Source organism: Mustela lutreola, chromosome 4 (assembly GCF_030435805.1).
Source record: "Mustela lutreola isolate mMusLut2 chromosome 4, mMusLut2.pri, whole genome shotgun sequence".
Taxonomy (NCBI): domain Eukaryota; kingdom Metazoa; phylum Chordata; class Mammalia; order Carnivora; family Mustelidae; genus Mustela; species Mustela lutreola.
This window is the reverse complement of record NC_081293.1, coordinates 15,173,657-15,185,968: the sequence shown is the minus strand read 5'-3', so window position 1 is coordinate 15,185,968 and position 12,312 is coordinate 15,173,657. Positions and strand designations below refer to the sequence as shown.

Genomic DNA, 12,312 nt, shown 5'->3' with positions numbered 1-12,312 from the left:
GATTTTTTGGACTTTGTATAAAGCAAAACCTAGCCATATGCTGCTTAGAAGAGATACAAAAATCTAAAAATATTTGGAAAAATTGAAAGAAAAGAATGGAAAAAGATACACAATTGCTAAACAAAAGAAAGTTGAGATAACTTTACTAATACCAGACAGATAAGAATTTAAGTCAGACATCTACTTGGAAGATAGAACAGTGAATTTATATGTGCCTTATAACATGTGTTAAATAAGGCAAAAAAATGATGGAACAAATGGGGACAGATTATATTGGGATGTTTTTAATCCAGTTATCTTGGGAACTGATAGCACAAGGAGACAAAAAACAAAAAACAGAAAAGATATGAATGATTTCAACAGTCTAATAATTTTGTGTTCTTCAGTATTTGAGAGGATATTATCTTATAACTGCAGAATATGTACTGTTTTCAAGTACATATGGAACATTTTCCAAAATTTACCATATGCATTTTAATGCAAGTCTCAACAAATTTAAAAAGATTCAAATTATACAAAGTAATTGATCACAATGAAAGAAACACAGAAGTAACTAGAAAATCCCTAAGATGTCTGGAATTAATAAATTTCTTAAAACTAACTGGTCAAAGGAATTATACTAAAATTAGAAAATATTTTGTACAGAATAATGACAGATCAAAATGTGTATGATGCCACAAAGAGGGACATTTATAACTTTATTTATTTATTTATTTTTAAAAAGATTTTATTTATTTATTTGACAGACAGAGATCACAAGTAGGCAGAGAGGCAGGCAGAGAGTTAGAGGAGGAAGCAGGCTCTCCACTGAGCAGACCACCCAATGTGGGGCTCGATCCCAGGACCCTGGGATCATGATCTGAGCCAAAGGCAGAGGCTTTAACCCATTGAGCCACCCAGGTGCCCCCATTTATAACTTTAAATGCATTTGTTAGAAAAGATTTTTAAAAAGCCTGAGAATCAGTTTATAAAAGCATAATCTCAAGAAGTTAGGAAAAATGATAGATTAGTCCCATAAGAAGAATATAAATAAAGATAAGAAAAAGAATATGAGATAACATAAATTAATGAAATAGAAAAGAAACATGATAAAGATGATCCATATAGTTACCCCAAATCAATAAAATTGGTTGTTTGGAAAACGGTAACTTAAAAGCAATACAATTTATGCTATCATAAAAACTTTAACAACTATGGAGAAAATGCAATGACATGTATGTACGAACTTTACACAGAAAATTAAAAACCTTATTTAAGTGAGAAATAAATAAGAGCCAAATAAATGGAGGCTACATTATGATAATTGTTAGAAAAATGGAATAGTGTAGAGATTTTTTTGTTTTTTGTTTTTGTTTTTGTTTTTTAGGATTTTTATCTATTTGAGAGAGAGAGCACAAGTGTGTGCATAAGTCTGTTGGGGGGAGTGGCCAAAAGAGAGGGAGATAGACAAGCAGACTCCCTGCTGAACAGGGAGCTGGATATGGGGCTTAATCCCAGGACTCCGAGATCATGACCTTGTGAACCAAAGGCAGATGCTTAACTGTGTGAGCCACCAGGTACCCCTGTAGAGATCTCTCTTTTGCTCAAACTGATCCTGTAAATTTAGTGTAATCCTAAACAAAATTATAGCAAGTATTTTTTTATAAGTTGATGTGCATATTCTAAAATTTATATGAAAATGCAAATGACCAACTATAGCTGAAACAATGTTTAAGAAGAACAAAGCTAGAGGACTTCTATACCAGATCTCATGATTTTGAAGCTATGGTAGTTAAGTGTTGTTGCAAAGATAATGAAGTAGACCAGTGTGGCAAATAGGAGTTCCATAGGCAGACTCACATATTTGTGGACATCTAATTTATGACAAAGTTGAACTACAGAGCTGTTTTTATGATAAATTGTTGTGGGCCAGTAAAATATACAATTGAAAAAAAAGAATATTGGGCCCTACTTCACACCATACACAAAAATCAGTTTCAGATCAATCGTGGATCCAAATATGGAAGGTAAAATAATAAGTGTTGTACAAGATGACATAGGCAAATATTTTTATATTGTTGGTCAAGAAAGACTTTTAAGGTAGATTTAAATAATTTCCTTTTTTTTTTTTTTTTAAAGATTTTATTTATTTAACAGAGAGCGACAGAGTCAGCAGGCAGAGGGAGAAGGAGTAGAAGGCTCCCTTCTGAGCAAGGAGCCCAACGCAGGGCTCCATCCCAGGACCTGAAATCATGACCTGGGCAAAGTCAGATGCTTAACTGACGGAGCCACCCAGGCTGTTTTAAGTGTTTAAGAACCCTGGTGGGGCGAGGGGAGGGGATGGGAGAGGGAGGGACAAAGCAAAATTGTATTGGGAAACTGAGGAAAATTTAAGATACCAAATAAATGGGTTTGCTTCCTTGTCATGGATTCTGTTAGGACATAGTTCTTCTCAAATTTCCTGTTAGCTGGCATGTGTCATATTTAAAGCAGATTAAGTAGGACAAGCGAGTCAGCAGAATAGAAATATTAAAAAGAATCATTCTTTTAATCACAAATCTTATTTTGGGGTTTAAAAAAACTTCTAGTTTTAGCCAGGTGTGCGCCTTAATTACTTATTATTTAAATCCTATTAGTAAGTGAGAAGTGATAAACTGAAATACATATGTTTAAAAATATAAAAAAATTAAGTGAAGGTGCACCATGGAAAGTATTTGCAACACAGGAAGTCAACAAAAGACTGTCTCTTCCTGCAAATATAGGGAAGCACTAACAATCAGTAAGAAAATGTCAGATAATTCAATAGAAAATATGTAAGAATCTTGAACAGGTATTTCACAAAAAAGATATTTGGATGGCTAAAATACATATTAAAAGGTGCTCAACTTTATTTGTTACTAGGACAATTTAAATTAAGACAACATTGACATACCACCACACATCCACTTAAATGGCTAAAATTTGATACTACCTGACTGCTAGTATCAAATATGTATAAATTGGTTTGAAGTACTCTGAAAAAATCTTTTCTGCTAAATATGAATACACTCACACTCTTAATGTATGAATCCTCTGAAGTAGCTATTGTAGTTCTATATCCAACAAATGCGTATATGTGTGCACTGTAGTCATATACAATAGTATTCATGACAACTTATTTATAACAATCAATAATCAAAAACAGGTGAAATATCTATCATTTGTTCAAATGGATGAGTTATATATTCTTACAATGGAATGCTGTGTAATAATGAAAATGAAAGAATCATCTCTGTATACATTCATTCAGTTGTATCTCACCAAAATAGTGTTGACCAAAGAAGTCAGACCAGAAGAAAATAATATGATTCCACTTAAATGAAGTTTAACAGCAAGAAAAATTAATCTGTGGTCTTAGAAGTTATAACAGGGATTAGGCTAGAAAGGCTAGAAAGAACCTGAGTAGTGATTGGGTGAGCAACAGAGAAGCTTCGGGAATGGTTACACGGATGTGTTCACTTTGTGATAACTCATTGAACTATACCCTCAAAATATGTATACTTTTTGGTATGTATGTTATATGTTATTAAAATTTATTTAAAAACAGAAATCTGTATTTGATTTGACTTTGTAGGTTTAATAGTATATGCTTATGGTTTATAATAATTGGAATAATGAAAGCGGGTCAAGTTTTTAAAAAATTTCTTTATGTATTTATGAGATAAAGAGAGTGAGCTCAAGCAGGGGGAGGGGCATAGGGAGAAGAAGAAGCAGGCTCCCCCTGAGCAGGGAGCCTGATGTTGAACTTGATCCCAGGACCCTGAGATCATGACCTGAGCCAAAGACATACACTTAACCGACTGAGCCACCCAGGTGTCCCAAGAGGTTCAATTTTTAATATATAGTTACCAAAATACCTTTTTTTTTTTTTTTTTTTTTTTTTTGCCATTGTTAGAAAAGAATTGAAATGTAAAAGTTCTGATACACCAGAAGCCATTGCTGCTATTCCACTACTTCAGGACTAGTTGAATCTGGTTTCTCTACATTTAAGGAATAAAAGAGATCAGATATCCTGTATTTTTAGGAATTCCCATTTCTCAAAAATGATTCCTTATATATTGTTGGAATGTACTATTCATTGATATCATCATTTAAGAGGTTTAAGCTTTGCTCTAATGATTTTGGTTACTAAGGCCATTGTGGTCTTGATTTCTTAGCCTTGTTAGATAAGACATCTCATAATATTCTTTGCGCATACATGTTTGTAGAACTAACAGTAGGATTCTTTTCTGTGATAGTGGAAATCTTAGATTTTCTAGACCTTCTGTTGAGGTCCTTTCCTCTACTGCTGTCTTCTTTTAACCTGTGAAAAAGACCAGTAAGTTTTAACACATAAGGAACATATTAAACATTATTGTTTATAACTTACAGCTATTATGATCAACTAAGAAATCTTTTCCCATTTTTTTAAGTGGAAGAAAATAGATTTTAGCTTTACTTTGAGAAATATTAAAAAGTTAAGTACAAGTCTAATGATAGTACTTTTGTGGTACTATATTAATTCTGTACTTTAAAAAATTTTGGAATCACCTTTACCTTAAATGTATTTTTATAATGATACTATATCTGATTACATAAAATGAGTTCTTTTACATTCTTAAATTTGATATAATGGGAGTTATTTTTACATTGAAGGATTCAAAATTATTAAGTTACTGAGTTTTTATGATTTCTCTAAAATTTCAGCTGTCAGGCTTTGGAAAATGATATAAGACAATTTTATAAATGTTATTAGTTAACTTACCTTTTAGTAAATACTGATGAGCATGGTGTCCATCCTTGCTCATTTCTCTTCACGATGAGAGTCTGAAATCTTTTCAACTAACTTGTTGACTCTGTTAGGTACTGTGTTGGGAATAATTTATGATATCCTCAGTAAGGAAGACAGAAATTTTAAGGTTCATGTATATTTGGGAAATAATAGAAATACACACATACATATATATAAAGAAGTGGAATAGTAGACTTATTAAAATGAACAAAATATATAGGCAAAAAATATTATCATCTTTATAAACATCATGGTATGTTATGGGATTTAGAATTTTGGAAAGTATGGTTAAAACCACACACTGCTAATTTGAAGAAATACTTATCTCTTTAAGGTAATTTTGAGATGTGTTGTACTTACTTTTATCCTAGTGCTCTTTTATAAACTAGGGAATATTGCATATGGTATCTGAAAGCATACGTTTATAATTTTTGAATAGTAATGAAGTGAACACCTGATCTTCCCGAGCTATATAAGAGGACATTACAATACCCCCATCATGCATGACTTCATGATGGCATTCCCTTCATTATCCCTGAAAGAGATAACCATTATGCTTAATACTGTGTTAATTATTTCCTTGCTTTCCATTTTTTATATGTATTTGCAAACAAACCACTCACTTAGTCTCTTTTGAATTTTGCTTCTATTGTTAAACTTTGTATGCTTTCCTTAGAGATCTTTTAAAAAATCAAATCTGTGTGTTAGAGATATATTTTAGTGGAGGGAGGTAGATAATGAAAATGGAAGTAAATAAAACATATTTAAATGATAATAACTGCTGTGGAGGAAAGAGAAAGCATGGAAAGAGGATGGGTTTTAGGTTGTTGCATTTAAATAGGGTAGTGAGAGAAGACATAACCAAGGCCATATGTGAGGAAAGACCTGAAAGAGGTTAGAGAGGGAGCCATGCCAGAATCTGAGGGGCAAGTAGAAAGGTAGTGCAAAAATCTTGAAATGGGGATATACTTATCATTTGGAATAGCAAGGTGGCCAGTATAGCTGGAATAGGGGGTCTTAGAGTGGACTGGATGAAATGGTAGAAAGAAAATGATCTTAAAGTGGTAATTGGGAACATTGTCAACAAGCTCAGTATAAGGATTTTGATTTTTATACAATATGGGAAGCCATTGGAGGGTTTTGAATAGAGAAGTGAGATGTTCTGCCTTAGGTTTTTTAGGGGATCACTCTGGCTGTTGTGATGTGATTATGATGCAAGAGTAGAAGCAAGAACACCATTTAGGTTATTGTAGTAACCTAAGAAACAGATGATAGCATCTGGGACCAATGAGGTAATGTGCAAGTGATGAGAATTGGTTAGATTCTGAATATAGTTTTAAGGTAGAACCCAGAGAGATTGCAGGGACTAAGGGATTGGAAATAGAGTGGTAGAGAGAACAACTGAAAGAGGAGTTAGACTTTGCCTGAAGACCTGAAAGCATGGAGTTGGTATTAATGGAGATGATGAATTTTTTGAGAGGAATAGGTTTGGTGTAGAGGAAGATGAGATATATTTAATTTGAGATACAGACTACACATCCTTGTGGATCTGTTTAATAGGTGGATAGGTATAGGAGTTTGGGCATCTGGACACTAATTTTCTGGTCAGAGAAGTAAGGATAAATAATAAGAAAAGGCGACTGAGAATGAGTAGTTAAATGAGCAGGAAAACCAGGAAAATCTGTGTTCTAGAAGCCAGAAATGTGTTTCAAAGGAGGGAGAAAATCTGTTCCCATCAGCAGCTGTTAATGGGTGAAGTAATATGAGAATTGGGAGATATTCATAGGATCTGGCAAGCTGGAGTTTTTTGGTGATATAAGTAAGTTGCAGTGGAGTGGTAGAATGAAATTCTGATCAGCATGGATTCTGATCAGGGTCAAAGAGGATTTGGTGAAAAGTACTGGTAAATTTTCTGAGGAGTTTAGTTTTAAGGGAAAGAGAAAAATAGGATAATGGTGGGTAAAGGAGGTGGGGACAAAAGAGATCTTTTTTTTTTTTTTTTTTAAGTTTGGAGAAATGATTGTTTTTTGGCTTAAAGGGAAGATCAACTGTATGTTTTAAAAAAAAATTATGCCAGAGGGAAGAATTTGATAGAAGGAAGTACTTAGAACAAGTAGCCATGGGTTCTAGCGAACACAAATAGTGAGGATAGGTTTTAGGAGCATAGACATTTTATTCATAGGAATAGGAGAAAAGGCAGGTTACATGAATATGGAGCAAGAAAATCGGTAGAGTGATGAGAACTTAGGAAGATTTGATTCTTTTTTATTCTTAATGAAGTGGAAAGTGAAGTTACCAGTTGGGAGAAAATGGGGGATATTTAAGAAGGTGGAGGGATAGGCAGAATGGATGAAGGGAAGTGGGAGATACAGGCTTTCAGTTATGGAGTGTATAATCTAAGGAAATGAGGTACAGCATAGGCAATATAGTCAATGGTATTGTAATAGCGCTGTTCAGTGACAAATGGTAGCTACACTTGTGGTGAGACTAGCATAAGGTATAGACCTGTTGAATCCCTGTGTTATACACCTAAACTATTGCAATGTTTTGTGTCAAGTATATTAAAAAAAAGAATTGAGGGTATTTATTAGAGGTTGAAGGTTTGAAGAGAGAAGTTGCAGTATGAAATGTTCATTTAGGAGGAGAGTATGGAAGTATGGTAGAATTGTTGGCAGACTGCAATTGTAGTCTTATGTGAGAGATACTTAAAGTGTGAAAATATTTCCTTTTTATATTTTCTGCCATGGATGGTATTTGGAATGTACCAAGTTTTGTATTATGAACAATTATAGTATATCTGTTCTTATTTAGTCTTCTCTTGTTTCCTACATAGGTTTATCTAAGCTATTTCCTTAGTATTATAAATGCTTGCTCATAGGCAATGTCAAGCTCACTTTTACCCAACTATACTTCAACATTATTTCACTAATTTATACACTTACCAGTCATGAATGGGAGTTTCTAGTTCTCTACAGTTTCTCCAAAATGTGACGTTTGAATTTTAAAATAAATTTTGTCAACATGATGGGTGTGAAATGGTGTTCCCATTTGGTTTTCATTTGATTTCCCCTGATTACTAAATAGGTGAAACATCTTTTCATGTTTTTTGTCCATATATTTCTTCTTCTTGCTTTGTCATACTGGTTATTTTGTGTCTCCTTCTTTTTGATATTAATCCTTTGATAGTCGTCTACTTTGCCAGCCTGCTTTCTCTTGGGTCATGGATTTTCATTCTGCTCTTTGTATAATGTTTAATGAATGGAACTTCTTAATTTAAATATAGAAATGATTAATATTTTCTTTTGTGGGTTGTATTTTGTGTTTTGCATAAATAATACTTCCATACTTTAATATTTTCTATATTCCCTACCATTTTATAGTTTTGCCCCTCATATTTAGTTTGAATCCAACTGGATAGGGATTTTTTTTTTTTAAATGTGGATATCCTTTTGTCCCAGACCATTCCTTTAATGGTCTGTAATACTAATAAATTTTTGTTAGAATTATTGCTAGGTGTTTGATATTTTTGATATTTTTCTAAATGACATCTCTCTTAGCTTTTGAAGGCTGAGATGACAAATTACCACAATTTATCCTCTCATAATTCTGTAAGCTAGACACCAGAATGGAAATCAAGGAGTCAGCTGGGCCACACTTTCTCTAATGGCTCTCGGGAAGTTTTTCTTACCTTTACTAGCATCTGGTTAACTCTGGGCAGTCCTGGGTGTTCTTTGGTTGTAACTCCATTCATCACTCTAATCTCTGCCTCTGTCTTTCCATTGCCTTCTTTCTGTGTGTACGTATATGTGTTTTCACGTGGCCTTCTTATAAAAAGATACCAATTATGGGACTTAGGATCACCCTAATCTAGTGAGACCTTACTTTACTTAGCTAATTAAGTCTGCAAAGATTATTTCCAAATAAGGTCTTGTTCAGAGGTTCGAGGTAGACTTGAGTTTTGGGGGATTCTATTCAACCATATATTATCTTTTTCTTTTTGGGCTGATATATGGAGATGCAGTTTTTTTATATTTCTTTTGTGTCTAACAACTTGCTGTATTTTAGTAACTTATGTGTAGATATTTCTTAGTTTTTTTTTTAATAGATGATCAGATTATATGCAAATAATGATAGCTTTGTTTCTTCCTTTTTGGGTCTTACAACTTTTTATTTTTCTTACCTTATCATTTCAGCAACCATCTCCAGTTCAGTGCTGAATAGAAGTTAACAGGCATCCTTTATTAGTTCTGAGCTTTAATGAAATGCTTTTGGTGTTTCTCCAGTATGAATGATGTACACCATGGGTTTTGTAGATGTTGTTAAGAAAGAGCCTTTTTTTCCTGGTTTCCTAAAAGTTTATATCATGAATGGTTGGATGGATTCTATCAAAAATATTTTGGGGAAAGTTTATCTGATTTTTCTACTCAATAATTTACTATGGGTAATTACTTTAATTATGTTATTATTAACCTAATTTGGGTTAAGTCAAATTGAGTCAATATATATTACTTGTTTTTTGGCTTGCTAACATTTTGATAAACATTTTTGCACTGATGTCAACAGATTTGCATGTGGTTTTCTTGCATATTCTTATCAGTTCTTTGGTGATAAGATTATGTGGGCCTTATTAAATGGGTTGGGGACTACTCCTTTTTATACTTTGGAACAGTATGTATGTATGTATGTATGTATAAGACTGGGAGTTATTTTTCCTGAATATTTTATGATGATAACCTTCAAGTCAGGTGTTAGAAAACAACTTTATGTGTAGTATTTAGGTACTATGTCCAATATATATAATGGTTATAAACCTATTTATTTTTTTTTTTAAAGATTTTATTTATTTTATTTGACAGATAGAGATCACAAGTAGGCAGAGAGGCAGGCAGAGAGAGAGAGAGGAGGAAGCAGGCTCCCTGCTGAGCAGAGAGCCCGATGTGGGGCTCGATCCCAGGACCCTGGGATCATGACCTGAGCTGAAGGCAGAGGCTTTAACCCACTGAGCCACCCAGGCGCCCTATAAACCTATTTAGATGCTATAATTAGTTCTTAAGTTTTGATGAGACCTATTTTTTGGAATTTATCCAAGAAATCAATATCTTCTGTTAAGTTGTTCTAGAAGTGTCTTTATTATGTTCACTTAGAATCTTCAATATTAGCAACATTTGTAGTTATGTTCCCTTTTAATTATTTTAAGCACTATCTGTAATTATCTATCATAGCCATCTATAATATTTTTTCTCAATTAATAGTGAGTTGTTGACATGATGTCACTTTAAACCTGAATATTTTTATACTTATTTACTAAAAAACAAGGACATTCTCTCCCATAATCACAATATAGCTATCAAATTTAGGATATAACATTAATAGAATATATTAATACAGCCTGTAGATTTTATTCATCTTTCTTAGTGACTCTATTATCTTTTATAAAAAGGATAACACTTTTTTATGGCTGAATTTGATTTCTTAATAAATTTTGCATGTATGTTCACAGGTGAAATTGCCTGAGGTTTTCCCTTTTTATACTTTCCTACTTAGGTTTTGATATTTTTTTCCTTGCCAGGGTTTGATATCCTTTCCTGATCCAGGATTATATCTAAGATCACACATGTGTTTAGTGGTCATGCCTTTTTAGTCTTTTTAATCTGAGACAATTTCAGTCTTTCTTTTGAAGAATTTACCCAATCTGGAATGTTTCTTCATGATTAGATTCACTTTTTAAATTTTTGGTAGAATACCAAAATAATTCCTTGCATGATTTTTTTAAACTATTTTTGTTGACATCAAATTCATGTAACAATATTCTCCATTTTGACTATTTTTAAAGTGTACAATTCAGTGGTTTTTAGTATATTTATAATGTTTTGCAGCCATCATTACTAATTTCAGAATATTTCTATCCCCTCCAAAAGAAATCATATACCTCCCTAAGCACTCTTCCTCTCTGTCTCCTACAAACCATTAATCTACTTTCTGTCTCTAGATTTGCCTATTTTTGATATTCATATAAGGGGAATATACAATATGTGGCCTTCTGTGTCTGGTTTATTTCACTTAGCATAATATTTTCAGACTTCATCCACACTGTGATATGTTTTACTACTTCATTCTTTTTTATAGCTGAATAATATTTCATTGTATGAATATTCCACATATTGTTTATCCATTCACGAGTTGATGGACATTTGGGTTGTTTTCACTTTAGGATATCATGAATGAGGCTGCTATGAACATTCCTGTAGATGTTAACTTTATATATTGGTTAAAGTGGTGGTTAAAATGGTTCCAATTTTCTCAACTGTAAAGACACACTTTTTCCTTTTTAAATTAATAAACACCTGTGGAGAGATACTTATAGATTATGTAAGTATTCTGTTTCTTATTAAACTTTTATCTAATAGTTTTAGTATCCACTGGTCATTCTTGTGAGAAAGTTATTACCATTGTTGGTTACTGAATAGTGATATCTAATTTTATTATTCCTTCTAAATTGCCCTGAATTTTTCTTTATTTTGTTAAATGTTTTATAATGAATTACTGTTTTTCTTTATTTTGCTGCTCAAAGTGTCCCACATTTGGCCACTGTGAGCTCCTTTCAGCCAGGCGGCTGTGTTCTTCAGATGTGTCCTCACTGTCTTTCGACTCCTCTACTTTCTGGCACACATACAACAACAAAAAAATTCCTTCACATTTTTTTCTTTTCCAGCTGGAATAAGTAATTTTCTCTAGGAACCCACATTCCTTTAGTGGAGAATAGCGTTTAAAAACTGAGATTAGGGCACTAGGTTTGTTTATTGCTTTTTTGATATGTTTATAGATCCTCTCAGAAGATAGAGCCAGAAAATATGCAAACACACATATCTATATCTATTTTTAGAAAAAGGCATATATCTCTGTCTCTATATATTTGTCTGTCTCTCTGCCTAAACCTTGTCCTGTCTAAACTGCATAATGATGCATCACAGTATTTATTCTAGCCTTCCTCTCTTCTGCATTTGTAAATCCCTCTGACAGTGAGAAACCTGGATCAAAAGATATCTTGATTTCTTTCATTGGAGTTTTGTACTTTTTGTTATATAGGTAATATATATATATATATTTAGATTTATACCTATTTTATTTTTTTGGTGCTAATATAAATGGTGTGTATCTTTAATTTCAAGTATTCATTATGCTGGTATGTAAGAAAGCAATTGACTTTAGTTTATTAGCCTTGTATTCCTTACCCTTGTTATACTCACTTAGTTCAAGGGATTTTCTCCATAGACAATCATGTCATGTGTGAACAAATACAGTTAAATTTTTTCAAAATTTGTTTATCTTTTATTTCCTTTTCTTATTTGATTGCATTGGTTAGAACTACCAGTACAATGTTGAATAGAAGTTGTTAGAGAATATTTTTTGCCTTCTTCTTTCTCTTAGAAGGAAAACATCTAGTTTCTCACTGTTAAGCCTGATTTTTTTTTTTTTTTTTTTTTTTGGTAAATTTTCTTTATCAAGCTGAGGAACTTACCCTC

General features: G+C 32.7%; 1 protein-coding gene and 1 long non-coding RNA gene across 4 annotated transcripts in view; one reads left to right on the top strand and one right to left on the bottom strand.

Moving 5' to 3' along the window:
* The window catches only part of ATRNL1 (attractin like 1), an 849,703-nt gene that overhangs the window by 97,129 nt on the left and 740,262 nt on the right, over positions 1-12,312 (top strand). The gene's annotated exons all lie outside the window — the stretch shown is intronic.
* LOC131830656 (uncharacterized) overlaps positions 9,604-12,312 on the bottom strand; it is a 72,829-nt gene continuing 70,120 nt past the window's right edge. Inside the window, exon 2 of the long non-coding RNA XR_009353259.1 lies at positions 9,604-9,760. This is a non-coding gene — a long non-coding RNA (uncharacterized LOC131830656). The remainder of the gene's footprint in view (positions 9,761-12,312) is intronic.